General features: G+C 36.2%; 1 pseudogene; it reads left to right on the top strand.

Annotated features, from left to right (window-relative positions):
* Positions 1-17,087, top strand: part of LOC149240627 (cysteine-rich receptor-like protein kinase 44) — a 72,056-nt pseudogene extending 54,969 nt beyond the window's left edge.
* The last annotated feature ends 221 nt before the right edge of the window (positions 17,088-17,308 follow it).

Genomic DNA, 17,308 nt, shown 5'->3' with positions numbered 1-17,308 from the left:
GGTGTTTTTTTCTTTTGAGAAAGTTGGTTATTGTAAATACTACAACGAGCTAGGTTATAAGGATCCATGGGAAATATGTTTTGCTTTTCAGTGGTTTTTTTGGTTTATAGGCGTCATCGAACACTGAGGACGATGTTCCCCTAAGGGGGGGGTTGTAACAACCCTAGGTTAAAATTTCACGTAATAAAGGCAAAATAAGATCAAGACCATCGGACATGTATTCCAAGCTATACGTTGGGTAAAGTATCCTAGTGGAAATCACTTGTTGTTTATTATCACTAAGGGAAATTGGTAAAGGCTTTGAAAAGGCAAAAAGGAATTATTGGCATTTATTTATTAAAATAAAGGAAAATAGGAGAAAATGGAGGTGAAAGGTCACAAGTTGCATGTGAGAACGAAATTGAAGGAAAATTAAGGAAAATGAAGAAAAATAGAGGCCTCAATAATAAAAAGGCTTCTAAGGATCAGTTCACGACCTTTTTTTAACAATTCAATTTTGGAATTAGTCTAAGAAAGGAGAAGAGCACCAGGAGGAGAAGGATTAAAGCAAGCAAGCAAAGGAAGGACAATGAAAGCAAGGATCAAGTAAGGAAAGGTCGGATCAAGTGGCTTCAGCTTTTGCATGTATGATTTCCTTGTTGGTTTTGGCATGCATGGTATGAGCACGTGTGTATTTGGTTCATTTGTTGTCATTGGCATTGGTTTTGTCGGGTATGATATTGGTTTCATCCTTGCCTTATCATTTCTGGATGGCCATGGTATGATGTGGTTCATTCTTGTTTGAGATTTGGATTTCCATAAGGCTTTTGGACCTAGGTTTTGTGATCTTAGGAAAATCCCAAGGGTTGGGGGTGGAGATCGTTTTCTCCAGGAAGCCTCTAATAAGTGGGTGGAGATAGAAAATTTCCTTAAAGGATGGTGAAGGAATACTGAGGCATCCAAACTTGGTTTGGTTTTGTGATCTTGGGATCGGCTTAGGTGAGATCGCAGTAGTGTGAGGGTGTAGGTGATTTAACCTATGGATTCCCTATATGTTTATGGATTGGTTTATCCTATGAGATCCCACATTCATGCTTGGAATATGGAACGGGCGTGATTGGTTGAAAGAAACATTTGGTTCAACCCAATATATGGTCAGGTGTTATGTGGAAGTCCCTGACTTGGTTATATTTTCATATGGTCAATAAGAGCTAAGTTCCTCTTGTATTTCATGATTAAATGTACTTCTTATTGTGTAGATTTAATGGTTGTTCTATCATTGTTATTTATTTGGTCATATGTTGGTTATGATCATGGCTTTATGATAGATCCAAGTTATGGCTATTATCATGTTTGATTGGTAAATGAAAGGTTATTGAATGCATGACCTAATAGATGTTATTGCAACTATTGTGAGAGGGCATTAGTCCTTCTTGGTAAACCTCATATAAGTTTCAGATATCTATGTCCATATATGCATTCATGACCTATAGGTTGCATGTTCACTATGTGTTTAACAGAATGACTGTCATGGTTAGACCGGGTTAGGTCAATTCCTTGAGTAAGTTTTGTGTTAGAGGCTTTGTCTCTATGTTATTTATCATCTCTGGAAGTTTCATTAAGTTCTAGGCAGGGGTTTGGATCCTATCCCTAAAAAAGTGGTTTAAATCTCGCAGTCACTAGCATAGAACTACCTAAAAGAGACTACAGTCATTGGGAAGCAAGCCTGTGGGAGCGACTGGAGTGTTATAGCCAGTTGGAGGGCTTGTCATGGGAGCGAATGGGGGTCTAGTTCACTGAAAATGCAAGTTATCTCAGGGGTTGGACACCTGGAATGGTTGTTTGGTTCCTGGGGATCCTGTAGCACCTAAGGGAAGTCAATAAGGTCTTGTTTTGTCAGCTTGATTTCTTTAAAATCATCTAGGAGGTTGAGTCATATCATAGTAACTCTTTGTCACATGTTTACCCCGGTAGGCCAGTTGGGTAATTGTGGGAGGAAGTGTTACATCCTATAATATAAGTTTCCTTTTCATTCTAATTTAATCAATGGTGTGTTGAGTATCTAGCACCTTACTACTTTTGTCAACAAGTCCCTCGTCTAAGGAGGTAGGCCCCCCTCCTTATCCAAGTACTTCCCTTTATATTAGCAATATAAACCTCCCATTTCTCTTCTCTCTAGCATTCTAGCCTAATAATATCCACAAACTTAAATTCTTATTACCATGTGTAGTTAGATCGGGGTGAGATGCATGAGCTAATGCATAGAATCCCCTTCATTAAAGGGAAGAAATATGTTGGTCAAACATTTTGAAAGGGTAACCATTCCTTACCCAAGGGTTAGACCCAACCCTTAACCTTTTCACCATTTCTCGTGCCCCCCCCCCCCCAACTATACTAACTATTTCCATACCAAATGGAATGATAAGAAAAATTCTTTCCATATGATAGATATATTATAAATATTATTCCTTAGGCCTCTAACCCACTCTTCCATCAAATAATGCTCAATATATTTTTGAATGTTAACTTGGTTCCAAATCGATTCCTTTGTTACAAGTCTCCATTTACTCTTTGTAGCCAAGGCCATTCCATAATTGTGGATGTTCTTAAGGCTCTATTACCCCAAATCCTTATGATTAAATATGACCTGCCACTTAACTAAAAGGAATCCATATTTACCTTATCCTAAACTAGAAACTTGAAACTTATCCTCCTATTTGTTTTCCAAAACCCCTTTGGGAATCTAAGCCATGAAATGCTAATAAATTAGAATTGTTTTTGTGATAAACTTAACTATAGTCAATCTCCCACTGTTAGAATACCATCTATTACACAACAAATAAATTATCTTCTCTATTTTCCCTACAAACCATTGCCAATCACTTATCCCATAGTCATTAGGTTTTCAAAAGAAACACAAGTATTAAAACCTTGCTTGAAGATCAAACGGTAGGGAAATAACAAGATAAACACCCTAATTTGATCCTATTTTTCCCCATTAAAATCAATGCAACATTTATGGATATTATCAAGTGTACTAATTGTTGTATAAAGAGATTGGCCTAACCGAATTCCTTTTAGTCTCTATAATTACCTTGCCAAGGCCCTTATCTATGATCATAAATAGAAAAGGGACAATGGTAACCCCTACACATGACCTTTGAATGGACTAAAGAAACTAGAAACTAAGCCATTAGAAAATACTACAAAAGGTATCGAGGTTATACATCCCATGATATTATCCATTATAACTACATAGAAACCAATGGATATCAACATTAGTCCTGAGTACAACCAATCGACTTCTCATCAGCCTTGGAGACATTGAGTTTCATAGCCATTGATGAGAACTTCTTATTTTTAATGGAATTCATGCCTTCCTAGGCCACCCTAATGGCATTATGGTTTTGTCTTCCATGAAGGAACTCAATTTTTCTTTTAAATATGGTGTTGGAAAGAATCTCTAAGACCTATAGTGCTATGATTTTTTCACTTATCTTGTAGATGCAATTGCATAAAAATGTGGACCTGTATTCATTAAAAGAGGATGGATTACTGTTTTTGGGAATTAGAGTAAGGAAAAGTGTATTGAAATACCTCAAAACCTTCGTTATACAACTAGTTTTCTCCACCACTCTAATTAGGTCATCTTATATAAAATTATAAAAAACCAAGAAAATTATGTAGTTTATACATTAGGCCCCATGCTTTTTTCCTTCCCAAAAAAATCTAGAACTAGCTTCAATTCCTCTTTGGATATTTTCTCTTTTTGGGTTTCATTTTCTTTCTCATTGAAAAACTACAAAAATAGTTAGTAATTGTAGCAAGTTTTGTTAATTTAAATCTATTATCCTCCCTATCAATCCCTTCAAAGCGATCCACCCTTAATTAAGTTATAACATGAAAAATATTGGCCATTGAACCATCCTCTCTTTCAATGTCCCAAACGGTATTTATATTTTTCCTATAATTGGATTAGTTATGAAACTATTTTGTATTTCATTGTCTTTGTCTAACCACATATCCCTACTCTTGAGCCTCCATAGGGGTTCCCTTATCATCCAACAGTTTCCTTATGGATTTGTTCTAGTGCCTTTAAACTAAATCTCATAACCTCATGAGGAACACCTTCTATATTATATGCGGAAAAATCAGAAATTTGGTTTTTAAGGATGGTTAGTGCTAGTTCATCCTTCCGCTACTTAGATTGAGCCCATGACGTAACACCTTTTATTCCCTTAAGGTTTCCAGCTATTTGGATGCTAGCTACCTCCCTCAAGGATACATCATATAATTTCCATTATGACTAATTAAAAATATATATATTCGTTTTCTAACTAATATGAAGTAAACTTAAATGAATGAGGAGATTTGCATCCCTCTTTCTAAATTTCAAGAATGATTTGGAAATTATCGAACTCCCCACCAACCTCCACCCAAGGCCTAAATCTATCATGGCCCATCATAACATATCTAAATACCAAGCACCTATCAAGCCTTTTGTCCACCCTAGTATCTCTTATTCTCAAATTCCTCCAAGTGGGAACCAATTTAATAAGTTCCACATCTACCAAATTAATCTCCTCAAACTTATTCATATGACAATGATCAACTCAAGTTGCAGTACCCCAAATTTTAACTTTATTAAGAATGAATTTTAAAAGACCTCCTAAAATGACTCTTATAATTCTTGAGAGATCATGTACTATTAAAAACTTCTAATACTCCAAGTTGTTCTCATAAGGCCATATATAAATATAACATTAATATATTCCCCAAACTCCAAAGAGTAGAGTTCTACTCCTATACCTTGAGTGAAGAACACATAATTAACTAACCTTATATATTATTTTCTTCAGCTAGTAACCAATGCTCCAAATATTCCCATAGGCTCCATTGGTAATAATTTCCACTCCTCTAGACTGACGAATCTAGATTTATTAGCTTTTCATGTAATATCTTGTTCAGAAAATAATGCAATTTTTACTTCACCAAAAAAGAAAAGAAAAAACCCATTCTTCCACAGACTTTGTCAACTATCAAATATTTTTCTCCCCTCCCCTAATAGTTTCTTGAAACAACATAATGTCATGTTTTTATAATTCCACCAGTGTTCCAAATTAATTATTTTGGAGGAACTACCGAAACCACTTAGGTTGAAAGACAAAATGATAATGGGGAAACATTTTCAGGAGATTTCCTTGCTCCAAGGGCCTCTCCTAAAGTGTTGTTTTTCCCTTGTTAGATATCTATATGAGATTTGTTATCTATATGAGATTTGTTTTAGGCTAAGTTTATATGAGTTTTTATCCTCCTTCTTGGGTTAGAACTCCCCTCAATCCCATACATACTCAATCAATCTTCTACTCCTATCTTAAATTAGTCCATGACAAAATTTCAAAGGGCATTGAAATTGATGCATCTATTTAGTTCCTTCCAAAACCTTGGTAGGGCTTGTGTCCTTGTTCTACCTACATTGTCCTTATTATCCAAGGTTTTATTTATACCCACAATCTCAACACATGTTATTCCTAGGTTCTCTAGACCCTATTCAACCCATCTTCCCCAACTTTATCTAGGACTTGTGGCACAATCATTTGAGGACAAGCACTTAGCTACCCCCTACTCAAAACAATTTTCAAAATTTAAACAAACAAGAACCTTCCTAGAATTAGCAAAGGTTAGAGAAATATTTTTAGACTTGACCCAATTTTTTTATTTCATGAAACTTAATTGAAGCTTCTTCAAGCATCCCTTCTTTGAAATACATGCATCAATCTCCTTCTCCACCAAATGGAAAGTAGAAATTTTAGTCACCACTTCAAATTTTCTCATATGCTTCCCTTTAATCTCAATATTATCATAACCATCATTATGAACTATTGAAGCCCCAAAGGTTAGCTCAATCGGTCGAGTCCCTCTTGTTAAGTGCCTCGCTCATCGGTGTCAGACTAGGCAGTAACTCCTCAACCAAAAATTGGTTCGTGTTTATTCCTTCAGGTAGGTCTTCATTATATACATGAGGGAGAGACTGTTCACTTCATCTCCCGATGACTGTTCATATTACTTATTTACCTATTTACATTATATTCACCCAATCATGAGGATTAGGTGTCAACATTCCCCCCCTTAATCTGAAGGGATGTTGGTGAGTCCAAGCATCATTCTGAATCGTTCAAGCTTTTCTCTTCCAAGCACTTTGGTGAAGATGTCTGCAATTTGCTCATTAGTGGAACAATGACGGAGATGGATAGTTTTGGCCTCAACATGATGTCGAATCAGATGATATTTAGTATTGATGTGCTTCGTTTAATCATGGAACTTTGGGTTCTTGGCCAACTTTATTGCAGAGGTATTGTCAATCATGAGTGGAGTTGATTGTACTTGTTTTACCTACAAATCTTTAAGAATTTTCCTGAGCCACACAATTTCTTTTGTTGCTTCAGTTGTTGCCACGTATTCTTCTTCTATTGTGGAATCCGTTGGAACTGATTGTTTGCATGATCTCCAGGAGACAGCTCCTGATCCAAGACTCATAGCATATCCTGAAGTATATACCCCAATTTCTTTGTCTCCATCGAAGTCTAAATCAGAGTATCCAATCAAGCTGAAGTTGTCCACCTGTGTATACTTGATTCCAAAGTCTTGAGTTCCCTTCAAGTACCTTAGAACTCTTTTTGCAGCAGACCAATGTCCCTCACAAGGCTTTTGCATAAACTTGGAGAGTATTCCAACAGCAAACAAAATGTCTGGTCTAGTAGTAGTTAGGTAGTTGAGACTTCCTACAAGTTGTCTATCCTTTGTTGCATCCTCAAATTCTTTTCCTCAATAGAAGTGATCTTTAAGTTTTGTTCCATTGGAGTAGTAAGAGGATTGCATTCTGTCATGCCAAACCTGTTCAACAGATCTCCAATGTATTTATTTTGAGAAAGAAATATGGACTTTGGATGTTGGGTTACTTCAATGCCAAGATAGTAATGAACATAGCCCAAATCAGTCATTTCAAAACTTTTCCCCAATTCCTTCTTTATGGATGCAATGTAGCTTTCATTTTTCCCTGTCATCAAAAGATCATCTACATATACCACAAGATATACAATTATTTTTCCAACTTTCTTGACAAATAAAGTTGCATCATCAAGATCATAATGTTTGAAATTGAGTTTCAGAAGATGCTCAGTTAGTTTTTCATACCAGGCTCGCGGTGCTTGTTTGAGGCCATACAAGGACTTCACAAGTTTGCATACTTTATGTTCATGTCCTTTCACAGCAAATCCTTCAGGCTGAGACATAAAAACATTCTCTTTTAGATCTCCATTTAAGAAAGCAGTTCTTACATCCATTTGATGGACTTTCCAACTGTTCTGAGTTGCTAGTGCAAATAGTGTCTGGATGGTAGCCCATTTTGCTGTGAGGGCAAAAGTCTCCTCATAATCGACCCCTTCCTTTTGTGCAAAACCTTTTTCCACAAGCCTATCTTTGTGCTTGTCAAGTGAGCCATCAACTTTATACTTGTTCTTGTAGACCCACTTGCAGCCAATTGGTTTGGCTCCTAATGGAGGATCAACCAGCCTCCAAGTGTCGTTCTTTATGAGGGCATCATACTCCTTTTGCATCGCTTCTTTCCATTCATCATGAGAAGCAACTTCTTTAAAGGAAGTTGGTTCAAAATCTGTAGACAAGTTCAATTCACAATCATAAGAAACATCCATATCAACAAGTGAATTAGAGTCATCCACATCACCTCCATTTTGTCGGTTTGAATTTCTAGTTCCTGTCTTTCCAACCTCATCAGGATGAACACTTTCAAGTGTCTTTGTCAGCCACTTTGGGGGACCTTTCTCAGATGGTCTAGGCTGCTCCATTGATTGAGTTGGGACTGAATCAAGATTGAGTCTCCCAATTATATCAATCACATCACTTAAAGCATCATTCGTTGTTGGAGTTTCATGTGAGGGAGAGTGTTCTTCAGAAGAAGATTCCATATGTTGATCTAGTATAGGAATCCCCCCTTCAAGATGTGGATCTAATTATCAAATTCTTGAAATGATTTTGCTTTTGCGAATCCATCCAAGCGATCAAGTTGCCGCTCAACAACATTGTCAGTTTTGGATGATTCAAGAAAAATTACATCTCTAGATACAACAAACTTTTTATTTACTTCATCATAGAGACGGTATGCTTTGGAGGTGTTTGAATACCCCAGGAAGATACACTTACGACTTCGAGCACCAAGTTTGTTTCTATGTACCTTTGGTATCAAGGCATAACAGGAGGAACCAAAGACCCTGAGATGCTTTACCAAAGGAACATGTCCATACCACATTTCATAAGGAGTCTTGTTTCTAATAGCATTAGATGGACATCTATTCTCTATATATGCAGCACATAGAACAGCATCAACCCAAAACATTATCTTTACATTTTTGAAACAAAGCATGGAACGTACCATATTTAAGATTGTCCTATTCATTTTTTCAGCTACACCATTCTGTTGGGGATTATAAGGTACAGTTGTTTGATGTTTGATCCCATGTTGGCGAAGATAGTTTTCAAATTCATTTGATGTGTATTCTTTTCCATTATCAGTGCGAATAGACCCAATATGAGATTGTGAATCATTTTCAATCCATTTATGAAAATTCTTGAAAGTTTGAATACGGGGAGTGGATCCACTTCTCTATTTTATGAAGCCGCAACTACCACATGCTCATAGACTGGTCTTTCTCTCTCTCTCTAGCTAGGAAATCACTATCATTATATATGTCATTACGCCATACTGAACCTAAACTACTACATGCTCATATATAACTAACTACCACCATGCCCAGGTACGTTAGTGACTCGACTGTTAAGGATGCGTAAGCAGGCTCGACCATAAGGGAGAGGACCCTCACCATATGAATAGTGAGTGACTCCATCCCTCTCCTCTCCTCTCCCTCTCCTTAACAGTCGAGTACCTAAAGGTCCTTATGGTCGAGTACCTAAAGGTCCTCTCCTTAACAGTCGAGCATGCTTACGCATCCTTAACAGTCGAGCCTGCTTACGCATCCTTATCAGTCGAGCCCCCTGTCGGGTCCTTGCACTAGGAAGCGCAAGCCCCTCCGGGACCTTGACAATCCTGCAGGTCATTTATGTGCTCTCAAGGCTCGACCAATCCCTAAGCCCATCTTTTGTATTCTCTTTGACTACTTACACTCTGGAGCAGGAATTTGAAAGCATCAGATTTGTTCTTTAATAAATAAACCCAACACATTCTGGTGTAGTCATCAATAAATGTCATCATATATTTATTTCCATTTGCAGAAGGAACAGGCATTGGACCACATAAATCTGAATGAATGAGTTCAAGTTTTCTATGTGCTCTTGAATGTGAATCAAGAAAAGACTATTTGTTATGCTTTCCTATAATGCAAGCATCACATTGCTTAAGTTTCCTAGGAATTGTAGGCAAACTAGCAACACCATTTTTCTTCAACAAGCGGAGGCTGTCATAGTTCAAATGTCCAAATCTAGCATGCCATAATAAACTTCATGGAAGTGTACCTTCTTCGTGATGAGAATTGTATGAGAAATGTTGTGCACGAGCAGAGGTACCTTGCAGCTTGAGAAGTCTTTCTTCTTCTATTCCCCTCATGACAAGTGAGTGGTCAGATGCTTTTCGTACCTCAAGCTTGCCATCAAACATATGAATGGAGTGACCTTGCTGGTAGATGTGGACCAAGGACAGCAAGTTTAACTTGAGTTGTGGGAGATATAGAACATGATGCAGAAGAAAGTCTGGAAGACCAGGCAGTTTAAGCCTGATTGTGCCAAGCCCTGATGGCTTGATTTTTTATTGGTCTGCAAAGTATATTGCTCCATCAACATTGTCAGCAAATTCTTCAAAAAAATCTTTTCTATGAGTCATGTGGCAGGTTGCTCCTGAATCAAGCAACCAATCATTTTTCCAAGAAGCAAGTGAAGCATTAAATAAATCTTCATTTACTCCAATATTACATTGTGCCACAACATAGTGAGTGGATTCAGGTGCTTTACCTTTGTTTGTATCATCAGTTTTACCTTTCTGTTGGTTTCTTTTCTGCTCAATTTTGTCCCATGGTAGCTTGCATGTAGAGGCATCATGTGATCCATTTCTTTTGCAGCGAATGCAGTGCAAATCTACCTTTTCTCCTTGAGAATGTCTACCCCCCTGCCTCTGAAATATCTTCCTCTTCCTCTTCGACCACCTCTTCCTCTTGAAGAATCTTGAGCAGGATGCTTTTCTTTATGAGCAAGGCACAGAGCCACTTCAGAAGATTCAGGGGCTGTCTTCTTTCCAAAATATTTCTCTCTTTCAGCAAACTTTTTCACAAGAGAGTCAAAGATGATATCTTTGTGATTTCCATTTGCTTGCAATGACTCAAGATAATTGGAGTAAGCAGGATAAAGTGCCTTGAGTAAAGCGATAAGAGGATATTATTTTGCAGTTCAAGAGTGAAGAGTTTAATCATGAGTTGAACAACTTCAAGTGCAGAATGTGAGTCATAGAGTTCTTTCAACTTTTGTAAGGCTTCAAAGGCAGTTGAAAATGACGAAATATGGCGACTCACCTCTTCATTTACAGATGTTGCGATTAATGCATAAGCTTTGTTGTTCTTGTTTTCCCAAATGACTAGCTCTTTTCTGAGGTAGGTTGTTCTGGTTCATTGTCTCCGTCTCTGACACACACTCCTTTCCACAACTCATTGAAAATGAGGGTGTGTTTTATCATCCGAGACCATTCAGGATAGTTCTCCTTGCCAGTGCGAACTATTCCCACCATGGATATGATTGAAAGCATTGTAAAACCTGTGTACAATGGAAAAAAATCGCTCTTCTAGTGATAAAACAATTTGCACTTGCTGTGTAAAAGGGAAAAAAAATGCACTGTAGTTTTTTAAAACACTTTACTATGGCGGAGTCTTCAAAACACTTTAAATGAAAATTGATTTATAAAACATTTCCCAAAGAAACATTTAGATCAGCGATGCGCTGACAATGGCCACATCATCCTCAGATATTTTTTCCCTAGTTTTTTTTCACTAACGGTTGTTTGTGAAGCTAAATTCATAACAGAAGAAACCTCTGCTCGAGCCTGCCATGAAATACCAAATGCCAAATAGAAGTGCTAGTAAAATGGCAAACATTTATAAGCATCATCTAATTGTCTTGAGAGGAACGCAGTACCTTGTCACTCGATCTAGCTTCAAGCCATTCAACGAATGTAAACAAAAAAACAATGGTACCTCCGGCCAAATAATCCCTCAAACCAAGAGTGCCTAGAACTGTCCCAAATCAGCGCCAGAATGAGTTCTCCAAATCTACTTCTCTGTCAATCAAAGAAATGGAACACGAAGGGAATCTCTGAGATTTCCCATGACAGTTGGTGGTATATACCATGCTAAGGTAAGCAGCATAGCTCATATTAATCTGTAAGAGTGCTCTTGGTGACCAACATTGGCTTGAATACTTTGCACCATCTATGAAATGGACAAATTGGCATTCCTATCAAACGCAGCATGACCTGGACATCATGGACGCAAGAAACGATACAAATCTCGTCACCGAAAGAGGGTTTTTAGCACTTCGCTTAACAGTTACGGGTGCCAGAAATATCGCTCTAATAAATAAAACTAACATGGAACTTGTTGCGCCAAAATAAATCTAACACAAAAGCATTGAGGAGACGACCTTCTCGCAGAAAGGGAACAAAGCCACAAGTCCATGATGAAGAATCAATTGTGGCACATTGGTGAGGTGAAGTAATTGTAGAGCGCAGGTCGTGGGTTGAAATTCACAGTAAATACATGCGTATAACTCACACCAAATGGAACTCACCGTAAATACATGTGTATAACTCCTTCAAGAGGTAACACACTTCAACGAATACATTAAGCAATGAATGAGATTTCGCAGGGATTAACAAAGATGTTAGCCTGCAAAACATGGGCAGAATATGCAAGAGGGAGTTACAAAGCAGAGGGAAACTAAAAAAATGGTGTTGTCTCTGATACCATGTCAGACCAGGCAGTAACTCCTCAACCAAAAATTGATTCGTGTTTTATTCCTTCAAGTAGGTCTTCATTATATACATGAGGGAGAGACTGTTCCCTTCATCTCCCGATGACTGTTCATATTACTTATTTATCTATTTACATTATATTCACCCAATCATGAGGATTAGGTGTCAACAATCGGTAGGTCACAGGGTCAATTCTCCTCGATGCCCTTAGGGTTAGGCCCTGATAGTCTGGCCGACAATATTTTATTCCCTTCAGGATTGATCTGCCCAAATTTCCTTATGTGAAAAAAAAAATCATTATGAACTATTGCAACCTTCTATAATTTCCTACCTTCATTTGTAGACCCTTATGCCTTATTTCATATCTCCATTTCTATATACTCTAACATTCCCTTAAGAAATATCAAAGACATTGGGGCTTTCTTCCTTTGGGATTTCTTAGTAAAATTCAAGATGAAATCACTTGCAATATGACCATATAAGCAACACATTACACACCTAAAAGGAGTTCCACTAATGGGCTAAAAAAAATTGTAATCTCTTACTTCGATCACAGTATCTTCTAATAAGCCCTCCTTTAGGTTTATTCCATCGGATGACAAGTGACCACAAGGAGTTGGAGCTTTGTAAATTTCTATCTAGTTATAAATGTACTAATGTTATTCTTGATACATCTAGGCACCTCCTTAGGCCATAATTCCAATGGTAATTATGATGACTTTACTCTGACATACTAGATTATGCACTATTTTGAATATGGATCAAAGCACGGGGTCCAACATTTCAATGTTAGGTACATGTAGCCCCATGATTCCCTTACCCGTTATCTTCATGGCATCCTCCTCTTATTTAAAAATGAAGGCTAGTCATCCCTTAACTAGGATTTGGAGATATAATATATATCTAAGGATAGGCTTCTAAACCTCTTTCATCTAATTACACAAGTTTATATTCAAGACTCGTCTTCTGAATATGCACCCTATCAAGGTTTGACTTGCTAATTCAAATACTTGGTGCATTTTTACATCCTCCCCGAAAATATATTTAACCATTCTTCTATTTCATGCAATGATGTCTATTCTTCTTGGAGGTACCTTCAAATTACCTTGATTTAACAGTATAATTTCTTGAGATCAATCTCTAGGTCCTCCTCCTTCATAAATCCTTGGACTACCCTTCCTTTCTACCTCCCAAGCCAAGATAAGTTTGCATTAACAAATCCTTCTGACCCTTTACAAATAAAATTCTCATATGAAAGGAAAAGAATATTTTCTTGCACTCCAAATTCATTTCCCTTAGAACCTTCACTCCCACCAAATAGTTAAGATGATAGGTTCAAGGAGGGATCAACATGAAAAGCGTTACTAGTATTATCATTTAATGAAATGCTTATCGAGTTGATTGTGATCTTAAAGGACTTGACATGATTTTTAACCTCACAATTATTTGGTATTCTTTTTTCTATTGACAAGAATCCTTAAGCTTCATTAATGTTAGCAACTTAACATTCCATAAACTTCTCTCCTCCATGAGGTCCAAAACATATATCATCCCTTAGAAAACTACGCCCCCGTGACCTTTTTTAAAAATCTAGGCTATCTTTCCTTGGGATTTTCAAAACAGTTTACCAAATTTTGTCCATGAAATGACCTACAAAACCCTAGAAATGTTTCCCTAATGTGCTATAGTTCATCCTTAATAATCTAGCTTTCTATGAGATATGCACTTCCATATGCCTCATGACTCTAAAACCAAGATATTTACTTACATGAATTGGGTCCAACATAGTTGTAATCTATTTGATCCCTCTTGCATCTAGAGTGATGAGACCAAAAGATATAGTGTGAAGTAGGGCTTCTAGATCATTTCTGCCAATTCATTAGGTCAATGCAAAATACAATTTATATAAAACAAGTGCTCTATGGTAGCTTTTTCCCTAATGTAACGATTTAAATTTTATGGATGAAGAGATGTATCTATTGTTATTGTTTTTTTTTAAGACTACAAAAGATAGTATAAGTTGATGCGTATTTAATTTGAAACATAGTCATATTAAAAGAATAAAAATAAAAATAAAAAATAGAAGGAGATGATGATTAATGTGGATTTTCTTAGTTTCCATAACCACACAAAATTTGTTTTGATATAGAATGTTGAAGATAGAATCGTATATTAAAACACACACACACATATATATAAATTAATTATAGTTGACATCATTATGGTGTAATAAATGCATATATTAAAAAAATGAAACAAAATAATAAGAATTTTGTTTGGATTATATGAGACATCATGGTTATGTTTACACACATTTGGAAATTAATAATAGAGTTCTTTCCCTCTTTGTTCTTTTTTGTAATGCACATTTAAAGGTCATTGACAAGGTTCTTTTGAAGATAAAGTGATACATCATCAACAAACATTTGAAGTCTTAGCGCACTTGGTATCACTAGAAAATTTGAAGATAAAAGGGAGAATTTAGAAGGTGATATATGTGAGAAGCAAGAAGACAACCAAGAGGAGAAAGACAAATGTTAGCCTTTAGAAGAAAGCCTAACGATAGATATAATATTGAAGAGTTCACCTAACAGTAGAACAAGTGGAAAGATGGATGTAACATATCTCCAAGGGAGGAAAGCCAAAGAAAATATTTCAAAATTTGGGCAATATTCTTAGAAAAATCAAGACATCAATAAATTCATAAGTTGGTTTGGAGATACTTTAAATGAATAAGTATATATGGTCATGAAATGGGTTATGAAAGATGGTATTGATGCAAGTATGGAGCCTAAAGACCATGATATAGTGAGGATGATAATAAGGCTCAAGTAATTGATCATTGGTGCATGATCATGGATAAATCTTTACAAAAAGGTATGAAGTATTTATTGATAAATTAATAATAGTGATCATGAAATGGGGTATGTTTGAACATTCACAAACAAGTGGGTTGAACATACAACTTGGAGATATGAAGTATCAATCGCTTGAGTGTTCATTTGATGAGGAGTCAACATTCTTTGAAGCTTGAGGAATTTATGCTAGATGGTGGACATGTTGGAGGAAAGCCCATATGCCTTGCACGGAGAAATTGGAGAAACACAAGTTTTTTGGGAAGCAAATAATAAGATTGAGAGTTCAAAATGTAATTAGCATATTGCAAAAGAACCAAGGGTTCCAACAAAATCTTGTATGAAGGAGATAATAGGTTTTGTATATGTGAAGGATAAGGAGGAGGATCAGCACATTATTTCAAGGTGGATTGATGAATAGGATGGGAAATAAGTTACTTTCTCAAATGTATTTATATTTTTGGAGATACAAAAAGAGATGGAAGCAGGCAGTCTTCCAGAAAACAACAAGAAGAATGGAGAAAGAAGCTAAATGCCTCAAGTATTTTGGGAGGAGTAAATCTATTAATATTAAAAATATTGTGTTTGACCTGTGCTAAAAGCAGTTGATCCATCGTCTGTGAAGGATGTCCATCTAGTCATTGTTTTACAAATAGATGTTGTTCAAAAGGAGCCATTATTGAAGTGTTAAATGCATCTTCTAATAGATTGATGCTAGCATGCCAAAAGAGTAAGAAGATATGCAAATAGAACTTATAACAAAGTAATTTGAAACAAAGAACATTTCTAGCTAGGGAAATTCTTGGGAAGAAATGTGACAAGATTGCTCAATAGGGAAAGATTGGGAACAATTTGCATAGGACATAGAAACTTTTGAAGATACATATCCAATGATATCTTATAGGTAAACATAGTCAATATGTTTTACAAATAAATCTAATAGAAGTGGATTTTGTTTGACCTTGTAGCAACAAAGGAGGGAAAAGTTGGCGAACCCTCACAACAAAGAAGTTGTAAGAACTTCCAAATTATTATTGAGAGTAATGATAACAATGGAAATTCTTGCAAGGAGAATGTGAGTAGAGTAGAAGCCTAAAGGATAAAAGGAAGCTTAGAGGGTTCTAGTGGAAGAAACTATAAGTACCAAAATTCAAAGTTCATGAAAGAAGCTTGGTGAGATATGTTATAGTAGGGTGGAAAAGACTTGTTACTATAGGGGATTATTTGTAACTCACATGTAAGCATGAGGAAACTCATAGAGAAAGACATATACATGACTATGGATAATGAGGTAAAGAGTTTAAGATAGATTCGTGATAATATTAGAGAATATGACAAGCCAATTGCCAGAAAGAGTATAAGTGACAAAGAATTTGACAAGGAAATAGTTGAGTTAAAAGAACTCAATGGGATGATGAAGCTACCATTGAAGAATATTGTAAACTATCAGATATGTGCATGGAATTTGAAAAATAAAGTTAAATGGCTTATTGTAAAATTTTATGCAATGAAATCTACACAGAGGTCAAATGTTTGGGACAAAACAGAAGTGAAACTTAGGGAAGTTGCGTACAAATAAATATCTAGATAAAGGAGTTCACATTTATGAACTAAAGTGAGCATTAATTCTTGGATAAAATGAGGAGGAAGATGAGAGACCTACAGAGTATCTCATATACTACTTGAGGAATGTTGGATTGTAGTGTGGGAAGATGAAGCCAAAAGCATTAATAGGAACTCAAGAATCTTATGCTTTTGAAACAAAGAATTTGTGTGTGTATGCAGGTTATGAAGGATATGAAGATTGACAAGCACTAGAACTTGTAATGAAATTTATACATAGGTCAAATGTATGGGTCAAGGCATAAGTAAATCTTCGGGAAGCTAACTGTAGAAAGAAATCTCTAGATAAATGACTTCACGTTTGTGAACTAAAGAAAGCATTATTTCTTGGATAATATGAGGAGGAAGATGAGAGATCTAAAGAGTATCTCATATAATACTCGAAGAATGTTGGATTCTAGCATAAGAAGATGATGCCAAAAGCATCAATATGAACTCAAAAATATTATGATTTTGAAACAAAGAATTTGTGTGTGTGTGCAGGTTATGAAGGATATGAAGATTTACAAGCAGCAAAACTCGCCATGAAAGAAGATGAAGCATCACCTCATGCAGGCATAGAAGAGGGTATAATTAAGAAGACTTAAATAATTCTTGAAGAAGAGTTAAAGTTTCTAGAAGAATAGTTAGTAAATCTAAAATTTGATGAGGATTAGACAAACATTATAGACATGGTTCAAGTCAATTATATGGAGTATCCAGTAATGTTGGACAATAGTGGTATCGTTGAAGAATTTAAAGATAAAAAGGAGAATTTAAAAGATGATATATTTGAAAAGCGAAAAGACAACCAAGAGGATAAAGACAT

Source organism: Pinus tabuliformis, chromosome 8 (genome assembly GCF_031772625.1).
Source record: "Pinus tabuliformis cultivar Carrire ecotype Pingquan chromosome 8, CPIR1, whole genome shotgun sequence".
Classification (NCBI taxonomy): domain Eukaryota; kingdom Viridiplantae; phylum Streptophyta; class Pinopsida; order Pinales; family Pinaceae; genus Pinus; species Pinus tabuliformis.
Note: the sequence above shows the minus strand (reverse complement) of the source record. Positions and strands in the feature narration are given on the sequence as shown.